The sequence below is a fragment of the Salmo salar genome, chromosome 01 (assembly GCF_965601325.2).
Source record: "Salmo salar chromosome 01, fSalSal1, whole genome shotgun sequence".
NCBI lineage: Eukaryota > Metazoa > Chordata > Actinopteri > Salmoniformes > Salmonidae > Salmo > Salmo salar.
This window is the reverse complement of record NC_138291.1, coordinates 20,238,876-20,252,990: the sequence shown is the minus strand read 5'-3', so window position 1 is coordinate 20,252,990 and position 14,115 is coordinate 20,238,876. Positions and strand designations below refer to the sequence as shown.

At 44.4% G+C, this 14,115-nt stretch overlaps 1 protein-coding gene across 1 annotated transcript in view; it reads left to right on the top strand.

Moving 5' to 3' along the window:
* Nucleotides 1-10,679: 10,679 nt before the first annotated feature.
* Nucleotides 10,680-14,115, top strand: part of LOC106571989 (transcription regulator protein BACH2) — a 50,276-nt gene continuing 46,840 nt past the window's right edge. Inside the window, exon 1 of the mRNA XM_014145706.3 lies at nucleotides 10,680-10,921. The gene's annotated coding sequence lies outside the window, so the exon portion shown is untranslated. The remainder of the gene's footprint in view (nucleotides 10,922-14,115) is intronic.

Sequence of the window (14,115 nt, the reverse complement as noted above, 5' to 3'; positions counted from 1 at the left end):
ATTGTGTACAGATCCTTGCGACATGGGCCGTGCATTATCATGCTGAAACATGAGGTGATACCTGTGGATGAATGGCACGACAATGGGCCTCAGGATCTCGTCACGGTATCTGTGCATTGAAATTCCCATCAATAAAATGCAATTCTGTTTGTTGTCCGTAGCTTATGCCTGCCCATACCATAACCCCACCGCCACCATGAGGCACTCTGTTCACAACGTTAACATCAACAAACCACTTGCACACACGACGCCGAACACGCTGTCTGCCAACTGCCCGGTACAGTTGAAACCGGGATTCATCCGTGAAGAGCACACTTCTCCATCATGCCAGTGGCCATCGAAGGTGAGCATTTGCCCACTGAAGTCGGTTACGACGTCAAACTGCAGTCAGGACAAGACCCTGGTGAGGACGACGGGCATGCAGATGAGCTTCCCTGGTTTCTGCGTATGGAACATTTCTGTGATCTTTTATCTCAGCTCATGAAACATGGGACCAACACTTTACATATTGCGTTGATATTTTTGTTCAGTGTAAATTAAGTATATGAGGAAGGTATGGAACAAAATCTGAAAGCATTTTTATGTTTCTGAAGAATGTTTTTGTGTCTCCCAGTTGAAACAGCACAGTGACAATAGAGGGGGTTTGCTTTGTCTGCAGTGCAGTGAGGATGACGGCTATATCATTTTTTATATATTTTTATTTATTTAATTGAACCTTTACTTAACCAGGTAGGCTAGTTGAGAACAAGTGCTCACTTGCAACTGCGACCTGGCCAAGATAAAGCATAGCAATTCGACACATACAACAACACAGAGTTACACATGGAATAAACAAAACATACAGTCAATAATACAGTAGAACAAAATAAAACAAAAAGTATATATACAGTGAGTGCAAATGAGGTAAGTTAAGGCAATAAATAGGCCAGGGTGGCGAAGTAATTACAATATAGCAATTAAACACTGGAATGGTAGATGTGCAGAAGATGAATGTGCAAGTAGAGATACTGGGGTGCAAAGGAGCAAGATAAATAAATAAATACAGTATGGGGATGAGGTAGGTAGATAAATGGGTTGTTTACAGATGGGCTATGTACAGGTGCAGTGATCTGTGAGCTGCTCTGACAGCTGGTGCTTAAAGCTAGTGAGGGAGATATGAGTCTCTAGCTTCAGAGATTTTTGCAGTTGGTTGCAGTCATTGGCAGCAGAGAACCGGAAGGAAAGACGACCAAAGGAGGAATTGGCTTTGGGGGTGACCAGTGAGATATACCTGCTGGAGCGTGTGCTACGGGTGGGTGCTGCTATGGGGACCAGTGAGCTGAGATAAGGCGGGGCTTTACCTAGCAGAGACTTGTAGATAACCTGTAGCCAGTGGGTTTGGCGACAAGTATGAAGCGAGGGCCAACCAACGACAGCGTACAGGTTGCAATGGTGGGTAGTGTATGGGGCTTTGGTGACAAAACGGATGGCACTGAGATAGACTGCATCCAGTTTGTTGAGTAGAGTGTTGGAGGCTATTTTATAGATGACATCACCAAAGTCGAGGATCGGTAGGATGGTCAGTTTTACGAGGGTATGTTTGGCAGCATGAGTGAAGGATGCTTTGTTGCAATATAGGAAGCCGATTCTAGATTTAATTTTGGATTGGAGATGCTTAATGTGAGTCTGGAAGGAGAGTTTACAGTCTAACCAGACACCCAGGTATTTGTAGTTGTCCACGTATTCTAAGTCAGAGCCGTCCAGAGTAGTGATGCTGGACGGGCGAGCAGGTGCGGGCAGTGATCGATTGAATAGCATGCATTTCGTTTTACTTGCGTTTAAGAGCAGTTGGAAGCAACGGAAGGAGAGTTGTATGGCATTGAAGCTCGTCTGGAGGTTAGTTAACACAGTGTCTAACGAGGGGCCAGAAGTATACAGAATGGTGTCGTCTGCGTAGAGGTGGATCAGAGAATCACCAGCAGCAAGAGCAACACCATTGATGTATACAGAGAAGAGAGTCGGCCCGAGAATTGAACCCTGTGGCACCCACATAGAGACTGCCAGAGGTCCGGACAACAGGCCCTCCGATTCGACACAATGAACTCTATCAGAGAAGTAGTTGGTGAACCAGGCGAGGCAATCATTTGAGAAACCAAGGCTGTCGAGTCTGTCAATCACCACATTCTTTTTGGCAGAGTCAAAAGCCTTGGCCAGGTCGATGAATACGGCTGCACAGTAATGTCTCTTATCGATGGCGGTTATGATGTCGTTAAGGACCTTGAGCGTGGCTGAGGTGCACCCATGACCAGCTCTGAAACCAGATTGCATAGCGGAGAAGGTACGGTGGGATTCGAAATGGTCGGTAATCTGTTTGTTAACTTGGCTTTCGAAGACCTTAGAAAGACAGCGTAGATAGATAGTCTGTAGCAGTTTGGGTCTAGAGTGTCACCCCCTTTGAAGAGGGGGATTACCGCGGCAGCTTTCCAATCTTTGGGAATCTCAGATGATACAGGCTAGTAATAGGGGTTGCAACAATTTCGGCAGATAATTTTAGAAAGAGAGGGTCCAGATTGTCTAGCCCGGCTGATTTGTATGGGTCCAGATTTTGCAGCTCTTTCAGAATATCAGCTATCTGGATTTGGGTGAAGGAGAAATGGTGGGGGCATTGACGGGTTGCTGTGGAGGGTGCCGGGCAGTTGACCGGGGTAGGGGTAGCCAGGTGGAAAGCATGGCCAGCCGTAGAGAAATGCTTATTGAAATTCTCAATTATAGTGGATTTATCGGTGGTAACGGTGTTTCCTAGCCTCAGAGCAGTGGGCAGCTGGGAGGAGGTGCTCTTATTCTCCATGGACTTTACAGTGTCCCAGAACTTTTTTGAGTTAGTACTTCAGGATGCAAATTTCTGTTTGAAAAAGCTAGCCTTAGCTTTTCTAACTGCCTGTGTATATTTGTTCCTAACTTCCCTGAAAGGTTGCATATCACGGGGGCTATTCGATGCTAATGCAGAACGCCACAGAATGTTTTTGTGCTGGTCAAGGGCAGACAGGTCTGGAGTGAACCAAGGACTATATCTATTCCTAGTTCTACATTTTTTGAGTGGGGCATGCTTATTTAAGATGGTGAGGAAGGCACTTTTAAAGAATAGCCAGGCATCATCTACTGACGGGATGAGGTCATTGTCATTCCAGGTCGATTAGAAAGGCCTGCTCGCAGAAGTGTTTTAGGGAGCATTTGACAGTGATGAGGGGTGGTCGTTTGGTCGCAGACCCATTACGGATGCAGGCAATGAGGCAGTGATCACTGAGATCTTGAATGAAAACAGCAGAGGTGTATTTGGAGGGCGAGTTAGTTAGGATGACATCTATGAGGGTGCCTGTGTTTACAGATTTGGGGTTGTACCTGGTAAGTTCCATGATAATTTGTGTGAGATTGAGGGCATCAAGCTTAGATTGTAGGATGGCTGGGGTGTTAAGCATGTCCCAGTTTAGGTCACCTAGTAGCACGAGCTCAGAAGATAGATGGGGGGCAATCAATTCACATATGGTATCGAGGGCACAGCTGGGGGCCGAGGGAGGTCTATAGCAAGCGACAACACTTGTTTCTGGAAAGGTGACTAGTGACTAACATGACTGGCTTGTGTTGGCTAAGAAGACTGATGATCTCACTCTCCGTCATTCCTGGCATTCCTGTTACAAGCTAACTACTGTGAAAATATAGTTAAAGTATGAAACCTACTACAGTATCTTCATCACATGGAGCATTCACTTGTTTCTTTCCTGTAAATGTTATATTTTTCTCTGGAAGGTAAATGTGGCTACAGTATGATGAGCTGCCTGACATTAACCTGAGGGATATACCCTGCATGGTGAATATGCTTTGTCTTTAACCCTTACATTGACTTGTTTCCGAGTATGATGTTATATCCAAAAATGACAACATTATTTTGTGAAGTATGTATGATAGATATTGTGTTCATACTTTTTGCAAAACCAATTTACTTGAAAGTGTGTCATGTCCTGACCATAGTAAGATGTGATTTTCTATGGTAGAGTAGGTCAGGGTGTGACAGGGGGTGTTATGTGTTTTAGTTCTAGTTTTTCTATTTCTATGTTTTTTTTGGGGGGGGTTGATCTCCAATTGGAGGCAGCTCGTCCTCGTTACCTCTGAACGGAGATCATATTTAAGTAAGGGTTTTTCTTCTTGGGTTTTGTGGGTGATTATCTTTTGAGTAGTGTTTGTTTCTCTCTGCATCATGGTTTGTTGTTTTGTAAATCCAGTTATTTATGTTTTGCAAAGTTTCACGGAATTAATAAAATGTGGCACTACAACCACGCTGCACTTTGGTCCGATCCTTTCGACAGCCGTGACAGAATCACCCGCCACCAAGGGACCAAGCAGCGCGATATGGACCTCTGGACATTTGAGGAGATAAGGAGGAGAATATCCAGGGCTTTGGAGGATTTAAGGGCAGGAGAAGAGTGCCTCCCAGGGGACCAGGTATTGGACAGATATCGAAGCCTGCCGGGGAAGAACGAGAGAGGCAGCCCGCAAATAATTTTTTGGGGGGGCACACGGGTAGTTTGGCGGGGTCAGGGGTGAGACCTGAGCCAACTCCCCGTGCTTACCGTGGGGAGCGTGTGACGGGGCAAGCACCGTGTTATGCGGTGATGCGCACTGTGTCGCCAGTGCACACTCACAGGCCGGTGCGATCTGTGCCCGCACCTTGCACTTGTCGAGTTGGGTTGAGCATCCAGCAAAGATGGTTGTGTCAGCAATAAGCTCCAGACCTCCAGTGCGCCTCCACGGCCCAGTATACCCTGTGCCTGCCCCACGTACCCGGCCTTCAGTGAGTCTATCCAGCCTGGTTTGTCCTGTGCCTGCTCCTCGCACTCGCCCTGAGGTGCGTGTTACCAGTCTGGCGCCACCTATGCCAGTCCCACGCATCAGGCCTCCAGTGCGCCTCCACAGCCCAGTACGTCCTGTGCCTGCTTCTCACACTCTCCCTCCAGTGCGCCTCCATAGCCCAGTACGTCCTGTGCATGTTCCTCGCACTCTCCCTCCAGTGTGCCTCCATAGACCAGTACTGCCGGTGCCTGCTCTGAGCACCCGGTCCTCAATGCGACTCTCCAGTCCGGTGAGACCTGTTCCAGCTCCACGAGAAAAGCCTCCAGTGATAATCTATGGTCCGAAGCCTGTAGAGATGATCCATGGCACGAAGCCTCCAGTGATGATCCATGGCCCGAAGCCTGTAGGGATGTTCCATGGCACGAAGCCTCCAGAGGTAATCCATGGCCCAGAGCCTGTAGGGATAATCCATGGCAAGAAGCCTGTAGGGATTATCCATGGTCCGGAGCCTTTAGGGATAATCCATGGCAAGAAGCCTGTAGGGATGATCCATGGCCCGGAGCCTGTAGAGATTATCCATGGCACGAAGCCTCCAGTGATGATCCATGGCGCGGAACCTGTATTGATGATCCATGGCACAAAGCCTCCAGTGATGATCCATGGCGCGGAACCTGTAGTGATGATCCATGGTACGGAGCCTGCAGCGACACTCCCCAGTCCAGAACCTCCTGAGACGCTCCCCAGTCCAGAGCCTCCTGAGACGCTCCCCAGTCCGGAGCCTCCAGCGACGCTCCCCAGTCCGGAGCCTCCAGCGACGCTCCCCAGTCCGCTCCCCAGTCCGGAGCCTCCAGCGACGCTCCCCAGTCCGGAGCCTCCAGCGACGGCCTGCAGCCCAGAGCCTCAAGCGGCGGCCTGCAGCCCAGAGCCTCCAGCGGCGGCCTGCAGCCCAGAACCTCCAGCAATGATCTACAGTCCGGTTCTTTCGACGAAGATACACGGTCAGGTGGTAATAAAGCAGTAGGATCAGCGGGTGGAGCGGGGAGTACGCACCGGAGCCGCCTCCTCTGCGGAGGTTAAGGTTATGTGGACTGCATTTGAGCCGCCATAGACAATTGCCACCCTCCCTTTGTTTTGTTGTTTCTTTTGTTTTAGGTGCATTCGGAGTCTGCACCTTTGGGGGGGGGGGGGGGGGTACTGTCACGTCCTGACCATAGTAAGATGTGATTTTCTATGGTAGAGTAGGTCAGGGCGTGACAGGGGGTGTTTTGTGTTTTTCTATGTTTTCTATTTCTATGTTTTAGTTCTAGTTTTTCTATTTCTATGTTGGGTTTTTTGTGGTTGATCTCCAATTGGAGGCAGCTGGTCCTCGTTACCTCTGATTGGAGATCATATTTAAGTAGGGGTTTTTCTTCCTGGGTTTTGTGGGTGATTATCTTTTGAGTAGTGTTTGTTTCTCTCTGCGTCACGGTTTGTTGTTTTGTAAATTCAGTTATTTATGTTTTGCAAAGTTTCACGGATTTAATAAAATGTGGAACTACAACCATGCTGCACTTTGGTCCGATCCTTTCGACAGCCGTGACAGTGTTTCAATAGTTAACATCATATTTCAGTAGCTTGATTAGGTCAAAATTGGAGTATGATAATCTTGGATGCAATAATTTGATATGGTTGTTCAATTTCAAGTTCTTTGTATGAATGCTTCCATACAATCATTCACACTTCAACAAAACATTTGGACAGAGTTTGAACCCAAGGCCCCACCCACCAACCTGCCCACGCAGGAATGTAGCCTACATGTTTCCATCAAGAAAAATAACAAGCTTGTCTGTCACTGCTGTGTCATCTGTAATCTCTCCTTTAAAAAGAAAGGAGTAGAGGAAACGAGGGAATTGACAGTATGGTTTGGTGACAGACTAATTCCTCAAAGCCCCCCAGTGTGGCTAAGCCTAGTCCTCCACTTCCTTTTATCGAGAGCTCTCCTATTTTCTTTCACTTGCAGAAATGTCTTGTTCAATATCAGGTCATGTTCAAACGTAGGCAATGGTCTCCTGTTGTTTAGTTTTCTGAGAGCCTTGTCAGTTTGACTGTGTGTAGTTGTGACTCCCTGTCTATTTTGTCTGCAGTATCTGTTGTAGAAATGCATTGTTGGCAGTAGCGTATATGGGACATGACTAGCAAAGCAAAATCTGTGTTTCTTCCTTGTCAATTTTACACTGCATTTAAAGCATAGGTAAATTGTGTGATTATCCCCATCACTGGCTCCTTGCATTACCACTTTGTACATCATTTCCTGCTGTTGAGCAGATAGAATCAGCTTTGGTTATTTATACCACTTGACATTGAGAATGTGGGCTGATCTGAATACCACCCAGGGAAAATAAATGGGCTCCAGGAGCAGCAAGTCTGTGGCAACCTGATAAAACGTAATAGCTTGCCAGCTCCTTGGGGATCTGCTGTCTCTATATTATAAATCACGCTCTCTCTGCCTGACTAATGCAGCCTCCCTACTGGACCAATAGTCCTATGTTTCTGCATAATGCAGAGGAGAGGACACTCTCTCAACCTCTGAATCATATGTCTAATTATGTAACATATGGCCATAAATGATGAATGAAATTATGATTGTCTATAATTGATCATTCATATGAAATGTACCTCTGTTGTTTGTCCAGGTGAGATTCTTGTTCTGGTGGAGACTCACACATTCTGTCTAATAGCCTGGAACAATTATCTTGAAATATGTTGTCTGGATGTTTCACTGTGGGTGACTAAAGCCTTGTTCACAGGCCTTAATGATCAAAGGCTTAATGCTCAAATGCTCAGTTTTGTTGTTGAAATCCGTTTTGGAATACTGACTGCCCAAACTGCAAGTGACTAAATCTGGTTGGTGTGTGTTCAGCCAGCAGTCATTTGTTTACATGGCTACGCTAATTGTCATGGCGGGTGTGTGCGCAGTGGTCTAGGATGATTGGTTGTGGTGCTCATGCTTCCCATCGCTCAGAAGTGAGGTAGCTAGCAAGCTAATACGTTGACAACATTGCCATGGATGTTTCCCAGTTGCTTTAGGTGTTCAAAATCACAGTGTAAGAACACTTTTAAAGCCTCAAAGGATACGTTGATCCAATTTTCAAAACAAGCCACAGCAGTCAACTAGCTAGCTAAGCAGCTGTTTAGCTCTCTAGCATTCACTAATTTGTCTGTAAATAATTAACAAGTTAGTTAGCTAGCTACCACATGTTCTTGTCAAACTGTGAACAGAGTAGCTAGCAAGCAACAAGATATGCCAAATAGCAGTCTAAAAACCACTTGAGAGCAAATAAATCAGTTGCATGGCCAGGAATCTGATTTATAATCTGATTTCAAACCACTTAAGAAGGAGGTTTGAAATGTGGTTTGAAATATCGGATTCCTTGTGCTTTTTGGCTGTTCAGACTGCAGGAAGCAGAACAGATTTGAATTGGATATGAAAAACAATTTAAGTCACTTCAAACTGCCAATGACACTATGATTTTGAACATTCAAAGCAACTGGGTAACGTCCATGGCAGGCCTTTTTGTCACCTTAGCTTGCTACATAACTTCTGAGTGTTGATAGGGAACAGGAGCACCACCACCAATCTGCCTAGACCACCGCGCCAAGGGGCCAGGGTTCCAGTCTAGAAGCACGGTTTCGACTGCTCCTACAGTTTTGCTTCCGAACTGCAGAAGACAATTTCCATAGACGACCAAAGAGAAGTCAGATTTGAAAATTGCTAATAAGACATTATAGTCATCACCTTTGTGCACATAACATCCAAATAATTGTCTCTGAGGATTATTTTTTTGGACAGAACTACCGAGTTCCTTGGCTAAGATGGAAGAACCTGCCAGAAGGACAACAGTCTCCACAGAACTTCACCTATCTGGGCTTTGTGGGAGAGTGGCCAGACGGAAGCCACTCCTAATAAAAAGGCACATGACAGCACACCTGGAGTTTGCAAAAAGGCACCTGAAAGACTCTGAGATCATAAGGCAAAAGATTCTGTGGTCTGAGACCAAACATTTACTATTTGGCCTCAATGAAAAGCGCAATGTCTGGAGAAAACCAGGCACAGCTCATCACTCGTCTAACACCATCCCTACTGTGAAGCATGGTCGTGGGAGTATCATGCTATGGGGATACTGGGAGACTGGCAATGTTTGAGGGAACAATGAATGGATTTAAATACAGGGAAATCCTTGATGAGAAGCTGCTTCAGAGTGCAAACGACGTTAGACTGGGGGCAAAGATTTATGTCCCAACAGGACAATGACCCCAAGCATAGAGCCAAAGAAATGCTGGAATGGCTTCAGAACAAGAATGTGAAAGTCCTTGAGTGGCCAAGCCAAAGCCCTGAATTTAATCCCATAGGAAATCTGTGGAAAGACATGAACATTGCTGTTCACTGATGCTTCCCATCTAATTTAACAGAGCTTGAGAAAATCTGCAAGGAAGAATAGAAGAAAATTCCTAAAACAACCAGATGTGCAAAGCTGATACAGACATACCCAAGACGATTCAAAGCTGTAATCGCCTCCAAAGGTGTAATCGCCGCTTCTACAATGTATTGACTCAGGGGTGTGAATACTTATATAAATTCGATATTTCTGTATTTCATTTTTAATACATTTGCAAACATTTCTAAAAACATATTTTCACTTTGTCATTATGGAGTATTGTGTGTAGATGGGTGAGAAAAAACAGATATTTAATCAATTTGAATTCTGGCTATAACACAACAAAATGTGGAATAAATCAAGCGGTATGAAAACTTTCTGAAGACACTGTAAATGTCTTACCTGTGATGAAACGTTTTCATACATAGCTAAGTGTGGCCTACCGGATCCCCACATTTCCAACTCTCCCACACCGAATAGCCTGAAGCTACAGGGCTCATATTGCAGGCTCTGTTTCTCTACTGGGGAGCATTGCAAACCATAGGTTTGGATATTTTACCAGGTTACATGTACATTGAATAACACAGCAGCTTTTCTGAATGTTTGATAAGTTCTGTATAACATAAAATCGAAGACAAAGTCAGCTATTTTACAATGGGGCTCAATGGGAAAGAATGTCTGTTTTCCCCAATTTGTGGGTGTGGTCGAAGGGAATTCATTTTTATGATGTGAATATTGACTCAGAGTAGGGTTTGGCCGGGGTAGGCCGTCATTGTAAATAAGAAATTGTTCTTAACTGACTTGCCTAGTTAAATAAATTTTTTTTTTTTTAAATGCAATAAAAGGCTGGAGACTGTTCAGTCAGTCAAGGATGAGATTATGCTTTCAGCGTCCTAGGTGTAGGCTAACAGGGATGTGAATGAGTCTGAAGAGCATCTACTCAAGGGGAAGCTGATGATGTGTACTATGGGATTGTTTTTCTCTGAGTGAAGATAATCAGTTAATGGGGGGTTAGTAATAAATGTCATAAGTGAGATGGAATATTCTTAAATTATGCTGTCAAAATATAGTGTTTCTTTTTTTATGTCTTCGGGTTGGCATGATGATATGCATCCAGAGGGTGTTATTTTAGCCTATTGATGGTGGTTCAAAGGATCATCATTTGTAGGCTCTTCATTATCCTCTAGCCATTCTCCCGTTCCTCGCTCCGCGGTGAATCACACACATCTATAATAATAACGGAATTTACGGTGACATGGTTGCAAAGGCAATTCACCAATCCAAAATGCGCCCACCATTTGGAGTAAAATTTCAAATGTACGGAGGCTGTGGTGTAATTTCTGCACAGCGCAATGTTGTGAATGAGGGACAGGGTGACGTCAGCGCTCGAATGTCAACAATGTAGAGCTGGGCGGAAGCATTTCATACGAGGGATACTAACAGCAGAGGAAGCTGCACGCTGTTTTTCAAAGAGACAAAAACGATAACATTCACTTAAGAGCAGTCGTAACACATATTAGGCATAACCACGCGTTATACGTTATAATACGAAATATTGATGACTATTGCTAAACACGCGCTTTCAGCACTTTGGAGTGGGTGCTGCTGAAGTCACCATGTGGAATCAATCTAATTTGTAAGACCGACGGAGCGCTGACGTGCAAGAAAACAGGAAAGTTAAGGTGAGCTTATTACTGTTTTGTTACCTAGGCCTATATCTAATTACATTATGGCTTTGGTTTAGAGTGCGCCCTTTCCCCTTTATTGCATTTTCCCATTTGCAGTGATTTTTAGATGCTGATGTATTACATTTCTTATACATTTGTTGATATAAAATCGTAAATATGCATGCATAACATAATTATGCATGGGGACGCTTGTGTTTTGTTGTTTAATTATCATCTTAGCGCACCAATAGCCTTTGTTTCGCTATAAATACATTGAGGTGGTCTTCCCATTGCGCAGAACGGTGACAGTGCGCTTTGTTGTGCAGGGAATGTTTTCGAACGAGGCTGAGTGGTCGCTGCATGGTCAATATGACATGTTAAGGGCACTGTCATTTTGCGGAAAGCGGGAGTAGAGCGGGACAAAGGATCTCATCGAGTAGCTCGTATTCCCGCCATTGGCCGCTATAGAAAGACATTTCTAGTGACTTGGAATAATGCAGTGTTGATTTTAACGCACAAAACGGTAAATAGATTGCACATGGACATGTTTTGTGCTTGCTAGATGTCAGTAAACCGCTGTGATATGCTCAGCTATTGAAATAGGCTACTATAAGAATTTCCATAGAGAACTGTGTCACGGCTAGATGTCGCTCTGCTCCCCACGTGTTAGGCTACAAACACCAATTACAGCTGACAATAAGTCTTTAACAAATGCAGATGAATGCCTGATTTCTATTTATACTTTTTTGAATTACTGATTGAATGACCTAATGTTTCTATGGATTGATTGAAATTGTATTGAATATAATGGATTTAGTTTCAGTGCCATGCATGAACCTCAATGTTCCTCTTGGTCTACCCCTTCTGGCCATCTAATAATATTGTAATCTTTCAATCTGAAATGTGGTGTCACTCCCTGCCCTGTTTTTTGCATCTGATCTTAATAAGGTCATTTGCTTTACCTTATCTTTCCTTGTTTAAGGTCTCACATGATGGGGAAAGGGTGACTGGGTGCACCAGTAACTCAAATACTTGAGTTACTGGATTCCCGGGAAGCAGACTTACATCATTGTTTTGAAGGGAATTTGCCTCAAATGAACCTACCTGTTTCATATTACCTCACTATTCTAAACAATATTCTCAGCAACTTAACTAATAAACCACAAATTCTACTGTAAAATGTAATGTTGTAAATACAGCAGGCATAAAAAACAGAGAAAAGAGAGAAAGAGCGACAGAGAAAAGAGAAAGAGAGAAAGTGACAGAACATAATGAGAGAGAGAGAGCGAGAGAAAGCGAGAGAGAACATATTGAGAGAGAGAGAGAGAGAGAATACAACCCATATTTATGTTTATTTATTTTCCCTTTTGTACTTTAACTATTTGCACATAGCTACTAAACTGTAAATAGACATAATATGACATTTGAAATGTCTTTATTATTTTGGAACTTCCGTGAGTGTAATGTTTACTGTTAATTTGTATTGTTTATTTCACTTTTGTTTATTATCTACTTCACTTGCTTTGGCAATGTTAACATATGTTTCCCATGCCAATAAAGCCAATGAATTGAATTGAGCGAGAGAGAGAACGCATCAAGGTGCATAAAGGAGGGAAAGCTGAAGATAGCGAGAGTCCAGAAAGAGAGAGAAAATGAAAGCAATAGATGGAGAGAGAGGGACATTCATCCTTCTCTCCACAGTTTGGTCCGGCGCTAAGGCGCCCCCAGAGACAGTCTGTCCTTATCACCTTGGACGGGTTGATGGGAGTAGTAAAGGGGAGAGGAGGCAAGGCGTAGCTCCAATCGCTTTTCCTGCACCTCAGCAAACCTCTCAGACGAACGGGAATCCTGATACACCCTCAGTCACACCCTACGCTTGACTTTCACTACACTGTACACTGTAAATTATACATGCCCTCACAGTATTGTCTGTACTCTACATACTAAGGGGATGTGCTTCAAAACTGCCTGCCAGACAGTGTGTGGAAGAATAACATGTGAGGTGATGTCTCATATTGATAGATTCTGTACTAAATGGGTAGATTCTGTAGTAAAATGCCAGATGTCTTTCTCTGGTTGGGTTGAATCCAATGCATTGGTTTCACTGTCTGCATCACAAAGACCTTATCCCTCTCTGTGTGACAGCACTGAGAAACACCTCACAGTCCTTCACCATACATAATGTAAGAAATTAGATATGCAGGATGCCCTCCTCAGAAAGATAGCCTTCTGAGGATTTTTTTTCCCCACTATAGATATAGATTTATCAGTATACTGTATCTCTATTTTGGAGGTGACACTAGATGACCCAACAAAGGACCACAACAACCAGTGGATCTTCTTCTGCCAATCCCCATTCCCAGTCAGTTCCCATCACCCCCTCACGTACTGTACTGCCTACCCCCATTCAATTCCCCTTTGGTTGTACCTTTCCCTTGTGATGTACAGTGTCTCTGTACTCTTTATCTCTGTACTTGAACTTGGATGACTCGGGGACAGTGTATTTGGAGGGAGGCTAACTTTAAGGCCGTCCCAGTGGGGATAGGGTGTTTATGTGGTGAGGAGAGGGGATCTGTAGCTTCAACCTCATTCTGAATGGACCTGGCCTGGGTCAAGAAATGTATGCTTTAGTTGGTTGTTGAACCAGGACTGTTCTCTCATTAACAGACAATACTTGAGCTACCCAAGAAGTGTTGTGTGAAAACAAACAGAAAATTTGTTGATTTGTACAGAAGTTGTGTATAATTTTCTCTGTCGGTATAGAAAATCCCTGTCTGATTGCTTGTGTGTGTGTGGTTGTGGCTCCCATCTTGGCTCTAATACACTGGGGTGCAACCAGTGGTGGCAGGCACACTGACAAGGTGATGAGGTATTCTGAGCCACCAGTGGAATCTGGTCACATACAAACACACACACACTTGCACACACAGACGGACATAGACACACAGGCGGACGAACACACACAAAACACCCTCTGGCAATCTCCTCACATGACGGAGCTAAAATGAAAATAGACCAGCATTCAGTTCAGCCAGTCCTAGTTATTCAGTTTACCATCAGTGACTCAATATGCTGCCACAAAATATACAGACGCAATCCACAGCCTACACTCTGTATACCAAGGGTCTCCAACCCTGTTCCTGGAGAGCTACCCTCGTGTAGGTTTTCGCTCCAACCCCAGTTGTAACTAACCTGGTTCAGCTTATCAA